Raw genomic sequence first — 11011 nt, forward strand, 5'->3', positions numbered from 1 at the left:
CGCGTTCGTTAAAACGAACGAACGAGCGAACGCTTGCTAAATAAATAAACCGGAAAAACCGATCTATCTAAAAAACCGAAAAAAACGGACGGAAAACCGAATGGTTTTCTCGAGGAAAACCGCCGGCGGCGGGCCAGCGGCCAACCTCTGGCGGGGCGGCGGCTCCGGCGGGACGGTGAGGTCACGGGCGGCGGCTCCGGGCGGCGGCTCCGGGCGGCAGCGGCGTGGGCGGCGGCGGCGGCTCCGGGCGGCGGCGCGGCGGCGCGGCTCCGGCGGCGGGGCGGCGGCGGCTCCGGCGGCGGGGCGGCGGCGGCGGCGGCTCCGGGCGGCGGCGCGGCGGCGCGGCTCCGGCGGCGGCGCGGCGGCGCGGCTCCGGTGGCGGGGCGGTGCGGCGGCAGGGCGGCGGTGCGGCGGCGCGGCGCACGAGGCGAGGCGGCGGCGGCGTCAGGGGCGGCGGGGTTGGGCGCTAGGGCTTGGGGCGGCGCGGGCTGGGCTCCCCGGCTTATAAAGGGCGGCCGGGCCAGGAGTCCGGGTTGGACACGGCCCGGTAGGTCGGTTCGACTTTTTTTATATTACGCTCAGAAAAAAATAAAAGGAATACTAAACGGACTCCAAAAATCCCGAAATAAATTTTCCCTGGCTTCTAAAATCAAGCCGCATAGGATGAACATTTATTTGGGGCCTAAATGAAATTTTGAAAAACGCGGATTTTCCTAAATTCAAATAAAATAGCAAATAAAACCAAAATAAAATCTTATTTGATTTTATTATTAAATCCTCAATATTTCTTTATTTGGGAAAGTTATTTTATTCCCTCTCTCATATTTTGATAATAGAAATAATTGAAGATAAAATAAAAATCAAATGATCCTATTTTCAAAATTTGAGAAAACTCAAATATGAAAATAACGAAATCCCCAACTCTCTCTGAGGGTCCTTGAGTTGCGTGAAATTTCTAGGATCAACCAAAATGCAATAAAATATGATATGCAATGATGATCTATTGTATAACATTCCAAATTGAAAATTTGGGATGTTACAACTCTTTATCCCGTTCTTATTCAGTACATGGGATTGTGTGAAGATTACCCCTCTTGCGACAAAACCACCATGCGGCTATGCCTCTAAGTCGTGCCCCGACACGTGGGAGATATAGCCGCATTGTGGGTGTTACAATCTCGTCACCGGCAAGTCTCTTTACTCGTTCCGTAATGCATCATCCCGTAACTAACTCATTAGTCACATTGCTTGCAAGCCTCATAGTGATGTGCATTACCGAGAGGGCCCAGAGATACCTCTCCGATACTCGGAGTGACAAATCCTAATCTCGATCTATGCCAACTCAACAAACATCATAGGAGACACCTGTAGAGCATCTTTATAATCACCCAGTTACGTTGTGACATTTTATATCACACAAGGTGAGGGAGTCCTGGATTAGGGGGTGTCCGGGTAGCCGGACTATATCTTCGGCCGGACTCCTGGACTATGAAGATACAAGATTGAAGACTTCGTCCCATGTCCGGAAGGGACTTTCCTTGGCGTGGAAGGCAAGCTTGGCGATACGGATATGTAGATCTCCTACCATTGTAACCGACTCTGTGTAACCCTAGCCCTCTCCGGTGTCTATATAAACCGGAGGGTTTTTGTCCATAGGTCGAACAACAATCATACCATAGGCTAGCTTCTAGGGTTTAGCCTCTCTGATCTCGTGGTAGATCTACTCTTGTACTACCCATATCATCAATATTAATCAAGCAGGACGTAGGGTTTTACCTCCATCAAGAGGGCCCGAACCTGGGTAAAACATCGTGTCCCCTGCCTCCTGTTACCATCCGACCTAGACGCACAGTTCGGGACCCCCTACCCGAGATCCGCCGATTTTGACACCGACATTGGTGCTTTCATTGAGAGTTCCTCTGTGCCGTCGCCATCAGGAAGGATGCCTCATCCTGTCTTTAAAGACGGCACCGTTGCTAAGGGAGCTTTGGTTGTTGGCCAAACTCTCCGGCTAGGCGGTTTCCTTATGACCGCCTGTTCGGCTGCTGCGCCAACGATGACCTCTCGGGTCATCGAAAGCAATCTTCACGTCAGCTCGGAATTCGCCGAGCAGCTAGATCCAATAGAGCTCTCTTCCCTAAACGAGCTCTTGGATCGCATCGCCGCCCTGGGAGTCACTATGGATTACGACCAGATTGGGCCTAAACCCGATCTGAGAGAGATTAACTCTCCCCAGGTCACCCATCACATTGCCGTGGTAGAGGGACAGTGCGGCGACCCTTCATCTATCTTAAGGACTAGCTATGTCCAGATTCCCGATCCCTCCAAGTTGGATACCCGCAGAGGGGAGGATATCACTCAAGACCTGAACTTAAAGTCAGGCGACGGACTAGATTCATTGGGCCGCATCCAAGAATCCCAACGTCCGAGTTCGGAAACTCCTTGGCCCCTGGGTCTCGGATTGGGTGAGGTTTCGGATTTGATTCCACCCACCCACCTGTACATAAGCGATCTATCCCAAATTAGGCAAGAACCCGAAGAAACAGTACATCATTACTGGGCCAGATTCCTCCTGGTTATGAACAGGATAAAGGACTGCCGCGAGGAGGACGCAATTTCATTCTTATGCAATAATTGCACGGACAAGGGAATCCTCAACGCCATAAGTCGCCGTGATATTACATGCTTTCCTGACTTGGCGTCCATAGTACGAAAGTACTTCGCGATGGAAAGCGCCTGGAAAACCGAAACAAAATTTTGGGACAATCCGGCCTTGAATACAAACACGGTCCGAAATAAAAGGGTGCATCATCGTCAAACACCCGGGTTCAATACCAAAAAGCAAAAGCCCTCTATAGGGCACGGAACCGTACTGGAAGGATGGCTTGATGGACCCTATAAAATTCACAGTGCACAGGGCACCACACCAACTCGCAGCCTTAGAGCATGTTGGATACTCCGGCAGGTGGCAAAAATTGGCGAAGATCTTCTAATTCCAGAAGCCACAGAAAGCCACCCCAGAGAAACCAGTACGGTATTAAAAGTCTTCGAGACTTTCGCATCAAATAATATGCGAAAAAGAACACTCCGCGGCCTTGCCGAAGTCTACCAAGTAGCAACAATAAACCCATGGAGTGACACGGCTATTACTTTTAACGCCAGTGACGAACCTAAATTCCGAACAGCCCGAGCACCAGCCGCATTGGTCCTCAGTCCAATAGTGGACGGCTTTCGTCTTACCAAGGTATTCATGGATGGCGGCAGCGGATTGAACCTCATTTATGAGGAAACCCTTCAAAAAATGGAAATAGACTGGAACCGCATTGAGCGAAGCAGCACAGCCTTTAGAGGAATAATCCCCAGTCGGATAATTACACTAGATGTGGTGTTCGGCACGCCGGATAATTACAGGTCCGAAGAGGTTACGTTCCAGGTGGCCCCGTTCAGTAGCGGATATCACGCTCTGCTAGGGCGAGAAGCGTTTACAGTCTTCCAAGCAATACCCCATTACGGGTACATGAAGCTCAAGATGCCCGGGCCTAACGGAATCATCACTCTCGTTAGTGATCTAGACATAGCACTCCGCGCCGAAAAGAAGATAGCCGCACTGGCCCTCGAGGCGCTATCCGAAGCCCTAGTGGCTGAGGAACTGACTACGCTGCGCTCCACGGTGAATAGGGACGATGTGATACTCAATAAAAGATCCAAGTCCACCTCCTTTAAACCAACGGATGAAATAGTCAAATTCCAGGTCCATCCAACGGACCCCAATAAAACAGCTTCCATCGGGGCACAGTTAAACCCTGATGTAGACGCCGCACTACGAGAGTTCCTATGAGAGAACTGGGACATTTTCGCCTGGCACCCTTCAGACATGCCAAGAATCCCACGCAGGCTGGCCGGACACAGCTTAAATATCCTAAAAGGATTCAAGCCAGTCAAACAGGCTCTTCGGCGTTTTTCTGAACCTAAGAGACAGGCCATGGGAGAGGAACTGGCCAAGCTATTGGAGGCTGGATTCATCAAAGATATAAAACATCCGGACTGGCTAGCAAACCTGGTGATGGTACCAAAGAAGGACAAATCTTGGCGCCTGTGCGTTGATTTCAAAGACCTTAACAAGGCTTGCCCAAAGGATCCCTTCCATCTCCCCCGCATTGATCAAATTATCGACGCTACCGCAGGACACGATTCGTTGTGTTTCCTCGACGCATACTCCGGCTACCATCAAATAAAGATGGCAGAATTAGACCAAGCCGCAATGGCATTCATCACACCATACGGCCCATTCTACTTCAACACAATGCCCTTCAGGCTCAAAAACGCCGGCGCAACATATCAGCGCATGATTCAGACATGTCTGGCCAACCAGATCGGCAAAACAGTGGAGGCATACGTAGATGATGTGGTCGTCAAAACAAGACATGTCGAATCTCTAGTAGACGACTTGAGGCTAACATTCGATAACCTCCGAACATACGACATCAAGCTCAACCCGGAAAAATGCGTTTTCAGCGTTCCAGCCGGAAAGCTCTTGGGCTTCATTGTATCCGGTAGAGGAATTGAAGCAAATCCAGCCAAGATCCGAGCTCTGTCACAATTGGATATCCCGAAGGACCTCAAACAAATAAAAAATTAACCGGATGTGTGGCGGCTCTAAGCCGCTTTATCTCCCGCTTAGGAGAAAAGGCCCTACCCCTTTACCGCCTCCTTCGGTGCACCGAACACTTCGAGTGGACGGATGCAGCCACGGCCGGACTCGACGAAATAAAAGCCATCTTGGCAACAAACCCAGTCCTGGCCATGCCAAACATTGGCGAACCAATGCTATTATACATTGCAGCAACCCATCAGGTCGTAAGCGCGGTGCTCGTCGTCGAACGAGAAACGGACGGACACAAATACCCCCTTCAAAAGCCGGTCTATTATGTGTCCACTGTCCTTACTCCGTGCAAGTCACGGTACCTGCATTATCAAAAGATTGCGTACGCGGTATTTATGGCATCCCGGAAGCTATGACACTACTTTCAAGAGTGTTCAATAACAGTAGCCTCGGAAGTGCCACTTAACGATATTATAATCAACCGCGACGCGACGGGCCGGATTGCAAAATGGGCCATTGAGCTCCTCCCATTCGACATAACTTACAAGCCACGGCGGGCTATCAAGTCACAAGTTTTGGCCGACTTCGTCATAGAATGGACGGAGGCCGAACTCCTTAAAGAGTACGGTACATATTCAAACTGGGCCATGCACTTCGACGGCTCCAAAATGTTGGCCGGTCTAGGGGCTGGCATCGTTTTGACGTCCCCCACAGGAGACACGGTTCAATATGTACTCCAGATAATGTACACAGACTCCAACAACGCAGCCGAATATGAGGCCCTTTTACATGGTCTCCGGATGGCAGTAACCATGGGCATTCAACGCCTAGAGGTGCGCGGGGACTCGAACCTCGCAATATCCCAAATAAATGGAGACTTTGATGCCAAGGATCCAAAAATGGCAGCTTATCACAACGCCGTCCTAAAAATGTCAGCTCGGTTCGAAGGCCTCGAATTTCACCATATAGCCCGGGAAAATAATCAGGCGGCAAATGTCCTGGCATGCATCGGCGCAAAACGCGATGTAGTCCCCCCCCAACATCTTCTTGGAAAGGCTGTTCAAGCCGTCCGTAGTATGGGAAGGGGAACCTGGCAATACCAGCCTGGACCCAACCGCACTGCCCGACACCGAACACTCTGACATAATTGGAGGCTCTGCCAATGAAATAACACCTTCAGCCCACGTAATAATGGCCGTCATCGCCCCGTGGACAGAACCATTCCTCGCCTACCTTACCAGGCAGGAACTCCCTGAGGACCAAAATGAGGCACGCTGCATAGTGCGGCGATATAAAGCCTATAAAGTCCACGAGGGAGAGCTTTATAAGAAAAGCACTACCGGAGTCCTTCAAAGGTGCATCTCCGAAGAGGAAGGGCGGAACCTCCTGGCTGAAATTCATGCCGGACTCGGTGGACATCACGCTGCAACTCGGTCCCTTGTAAGCAAGGCCTTCCGTACAGGCTTTTATTGGCCGACGGCCCGGGCAGACGCCCAGGACTTAGTCCAACGATGCATCGGTTGCCAGCTTTTTGCAAACCAAAGACATATGCCACCCACCTCCCTCCAAACTATCCCCATCACTTGGCCCTTCGCGGTCTGGGGGCTTGACATGGTTGGACCCCTTAAAGGCGGAACCCATAAGAAAAAATACTTACTAGTCATGGTGGATAAGTTCACCAAATGGATAGAAGCCAAGCATGTTAAGACAGCCGAATCCAGACCGGTGATAGACTTTATATCCGGGGTTGTACACCGTTACGGCGTCCCCCACAGCATCATCACTGATAACGGCACGAACTTTACGGCCGATGAGGTAAAACTCTGGTGCAAAAACATGGGCATCAAGCTCGATTATGCTTCCGTCTATCACCCACAAACCAACGGCCAGGTCGAACGTGCAAATGGTCTTATCATGAGCGGCATCAAACCCAGATTAGTGCGGTCCCTTAGGGAATCTAATACGCACTGGGTAGAGGAGCTCGACTCCGTACTCTGGGGGCTGCGGACCACGCTGAATCGCACCACCGGATACACACCATTCTTCATGGTGTACGGCGCAGAGGCAGTTTTGCCCTGCGACATAATTCATGACTCACCTCGAGTGCGCATGTACGAAGAAAGAGAAGTCGAGCTCGATCGGCAGGACAGTTTGGACGCCTTGGAGGAAGAGCGTGACGTGGCAAAAGCCCGTTCCGCATTCTATCAACAGCAGGCTCGAAGATACCAAAGCAGAGAAGTATGGTCCAAAAATTACAACATTGGCGAATTAGTTCTACGCCTGCCGGAGAAGAAAAAGGACAAACTCAAGCCCAAGTGGGAAGGTCCCTTCATAATCGACCAAGTCCTAACTGGTGGAGCGTACCGCCTGCGAGATGCATCGGATAACCGACTCGAGCCGAACCCATGGAACGCAGCCCGTCTACGAAGATTCTATGCCTAGCGCCGGACTCTGTGTTCGTCTCCTTCCTCTGTCCATTTTTTATATACTTTCTGTCTTACATTTCTCTCCTTCTCCTCTATCTCTCTCTTATAGCCTTTAAATGCTCATAAAGTGACGCGCTATCCGCGCTCATTAAACCTGGGGGCTTCTTTAAACAGAAGCTTATTTATACGGGCTTCATGCCCAACACATGTGTCACACTTCCGCATGTACCTTTTATTCGCCATTATATGCATCGATATGACTTAAGTTTTGGCCAAGCTGGGCTGCCTGGCTCCTGTGCTTACCCCTACATTCCCGATTGTTCGGCTAGGTGGTAAAGGGAGCACCTCTGCGATTGTTACTGCCGGGTCAGCCGGATGTGTACCTCTGACTGGGTGAAGCTGAAAGCTAGCCTTCTTAAGGGAATATTCGGTCGGTGAACTAAAGATGATCTTTTCTTTCACTTATTTATCTATACGCCCCCAGATGTTTTTCCTGCGTCTCTTTTCGCAGAATGGACATGCACTTTAGGGCATGCCTACCAGGGAAAGGAACCCCTAACGGAACTATTCTCCCTGGAAGATGTTTCTTACTAACCATGTAATATAACATAACTAGTTGGGCACTTGTCTGTTCAAGCACTAATGACCCCTACGCCTGGTCTCCATGCATACCCCGGTTCTTATATAACCGCGAGGGTATTTGGACACACTCCGGACCGTCAGGTCCCGAGGTTGAAGCGAAAAGGTCGGCCATGACAAACGATCTACAATCCGGCTAGAAGGCATTACACATGTCAATTAAAATTACATAGTCAACCTGACTGATTGTATTCCTCTTCAATTCCATCTAACAGGTTGTCTAGTTTACAGTCCTTGCATCACCTGTCGAACTCGCTCGTGCAGTTATGAGAGCTCGGGAAGAAGGTCACCCGTAGAAGCGGGCATTTCCTCTGCAGGATGACCTGTCAGCATACCTACAAACATTACTCTGTTAGTTGACTTCCTCGCCGAACTCTTTTTTCAAAGTTCATTTAAGCACTTACTATATATGCCGCGTCGAAGCCGCTGATTCTCCTTCATGGAGTCCAACAGCTGGGCACGAACGTCCTTCAGTTCAATGCCTAGCTTGGTGTTGGCATCTTGGAGATCGTTCTTCTCCCGCCTCACCTTTGTCAGCATGCTCTCACCAGCCTTTAGCTGGCGTCGGAGTTGTTGCACTTCCGGATTTAATCCGGTGCCATCAACAATTTCATTTGTCAGATTTGCACCCACGCCGCACTTCACAAAATACTTATCTTTCAAAGCGTATATTACCAGAGGGGGTCTCCTTGGGCTCCCCTGCCGCGGCTAGTGCGGCCTCAAGTTGGGCTTTGCACTCTTCCAGCTCCTGGGACAGCAGGGTATTCTTTTCTGTAAGAACCTGCATAATAGATGATCCTTAAATCAGTTATTCTAACTGTTTCAAGTCTCAGGGGCTACTGGTATACATATATAATTACCAAAATTTTCTTACCCGTATGTCTTTCACATACTGCTCTGTGGCTCTGGCTAGACCATTTTGAGCGGCACAGAGGTACGCGTCTCCCGAATTGAAGGCATCCAATGCCTCTTGGGAGAAACAAGCGTCGCGGAGAACAGTCCGGCGATGCTTGTGGTTCATGGCACTCTCCACCTCGGAATTGGTGGCAGACAGCCTGTCCGCATCCTCTGTCGGAGGAGCGTCCGGTGCGCACCTTGTGTTCGCCTCCGCTTCCGGACTAGGCTTTGGAGCCTGGCCGGTGGAGGCGCGATTGGCAACCTCTCTAGATATAGTCCGGCGAGGTCTCTTCGTCCTAAAGAAAGCACAAGCGTTAATATGCCTTGAAGGAATAACACCTGGGAATAGGATGGCGCGCTATACCTTTGCACCAGCGTCTCAGTCCGGACCGCACTTCTTTTCAGCCCGCGGGGCCTCGCCGCCCCTCGTTGGCTAGTCGCCGTAGGCTCGGCCTCCCGTCTCAAGGACCTCCCCTGCAAAACATGGTTGTCATACGGCAGTCAAAAACATGCGAGGACAGATCCCTTTTCAAAGTGTTGGGACTTCGATCTCAGTTACCTGTGAGGCTGGGAGTAACCCTGGGTAATCGGCCGTAATGGCCACCAAGGCGTTGTCCTTGCTCAATTGATGAAATACCCCATCAATCAGCTCCACAGATAAGACCGGATCCTCTTGAGAGGACGGGTCGAGGGACCTTCCTGGGTCCTCGGGTTGTGGAGGAGGGTTGTTTATTTCTTTAACAGCCTGGCGCAGTTCCTGCGTTGAAGTCGTTAAACTGAATATTTAACAATGGGAATATGAAACGGATAGGCAAGTAAAAGTGACCACTTACCCAGCTTGGGGGATTGTACATAGAAAATCCACCCTGTGGGTTGACGCGGAGAAATTCCTCCTCTTCTCCCTTGTACAAAGTGGACAAGATCTTTAGTAGAGCGGCAGCCGAATCCGGCCCCTTACGGCCGTAGCGGGTGGCGTCGTCCTCCCTGTTGAAGTCCCACATGGGGTGGCCTCTATACTGAAGCGGCTGCACCCCTCGCATGATGCATTCGGCCATAACCCCAATCATGGTCAGTCCGGAATGAGCCAACAATCTTATCCGGCCCATCAGGCAAAGAACGTCCTTGTCGCTTTCCCTCTGAGGGCCCCGTGGACGCCAGCTCAGGCGCTTCTTCAAGGGAGCACTGTTGAACTCAGGGGGGCCAATCCGGACAGGATCCGGCAGCGGGACATCCTCTATGTAAAACCATTTCGAAGGCCTGTCCTCGGACGCCTTCTTTGGGGTTCCGGATAGATATCCGGTCCCGACGATGCGCCACACTTCGGCTCCGCCCACTTGATATATTGACCCCTTCTGAGAACGGGGCACAAGGCAGAATAGCCTTTTCCACAGCGCGAAATGAGCCTTGCAGCCCAAAAACAGCTCGCAAAGGGCTACGAAGCCCGCGATATGCAATATGGAGGCAGGCATGAGGTTGTGCAGCTGGAGGCCATAGAACTCCAGGAGCCCCCAGAGAAATGGATGAATCGGAAATCCGAGCCCTCTTATTAAGTAAGGGACAAGGCATACCCGCTCTCCTTTGGAGGGATTGGGGGCGCTCTCCGCTTGCTCTCCGCCATTATAGGTGGCAAGTCCGGCTCGAACCGGGACCATATAGGCCGGGGGGAGAAATCCCTTGGTTTGGAGCGTCACTAACTCGCTGTGCGGGATGGAGCATCTCTTCCAATCTCCAGGCTGAGGGCTGGAAGGGCGAGAGGAGGAGCTGCGGCGGCCGGCCATGATAGAATTGACCTCTGTCGGACACGCTCTGATGAATACTCGTGGAAGGGAGAAGATGTGGTTTGGATCTAAATCCTCGTCTCCTTAAATAGGCGGCTCATTTACGCGGCTAGGGGTGTAAATATGAAAACACCCTGACTTTTCGTATTCGTTTGACACGTGGAAGACGGCCATTATTGGGCGTAGAAGCCAAGGAGTGCTACATTTACAAGAAACCGGACATTATTCGACAGGTACACGGAATTTGAAGGAGAACCCGCCTTGCAATGCCGAAGACAATATGCGCGCCGGACTTGTCGTCATTGAAGCCTGGTTCGGGGGCTACTGAGGGAGTCCTGGATTAGGGGGTGTCCGGGTAGCCGGACTATATCTTCGGCCGGACTCCTGGACTATGAAGATACAAGATTGAAGACTTCATCCCATGTCCAGAAGGGACTTTCCTTGGCGTGGAAGGCAAGCTTGGCAATACGGATATGTAGATCTCCTACCATTGTAACCGACTCTGTGTAACCCTAGCCCTCTCCGGTGTCTATATAAACCGGAGGGTTTTTGTCCATAGGACGAACAACAATCATACCATAGGCTAGCTTCTAGGGTTTAGCCTCTCTGATCTCGTGGTAGATCTACTCTTGTACTACCCATATCATCAATATTAATCAAGCAGGACG

This window comes from Triticum urartu, chromosome 1A (genome assembly GCF_056163025.1).
Source record: "Triticum urartu cultivar PI428250 chromosome 1A, HENAU_Tu73, whole genome shotgun sequence".
In the NCBI taxonomy this organism is placed as follows: domain Eukaryota; kingdom Viridiplantae; phylum Streptophyta; class Magnoliopsida; order Poales; family Poaceae; genus Triticum; species Triticum urartu.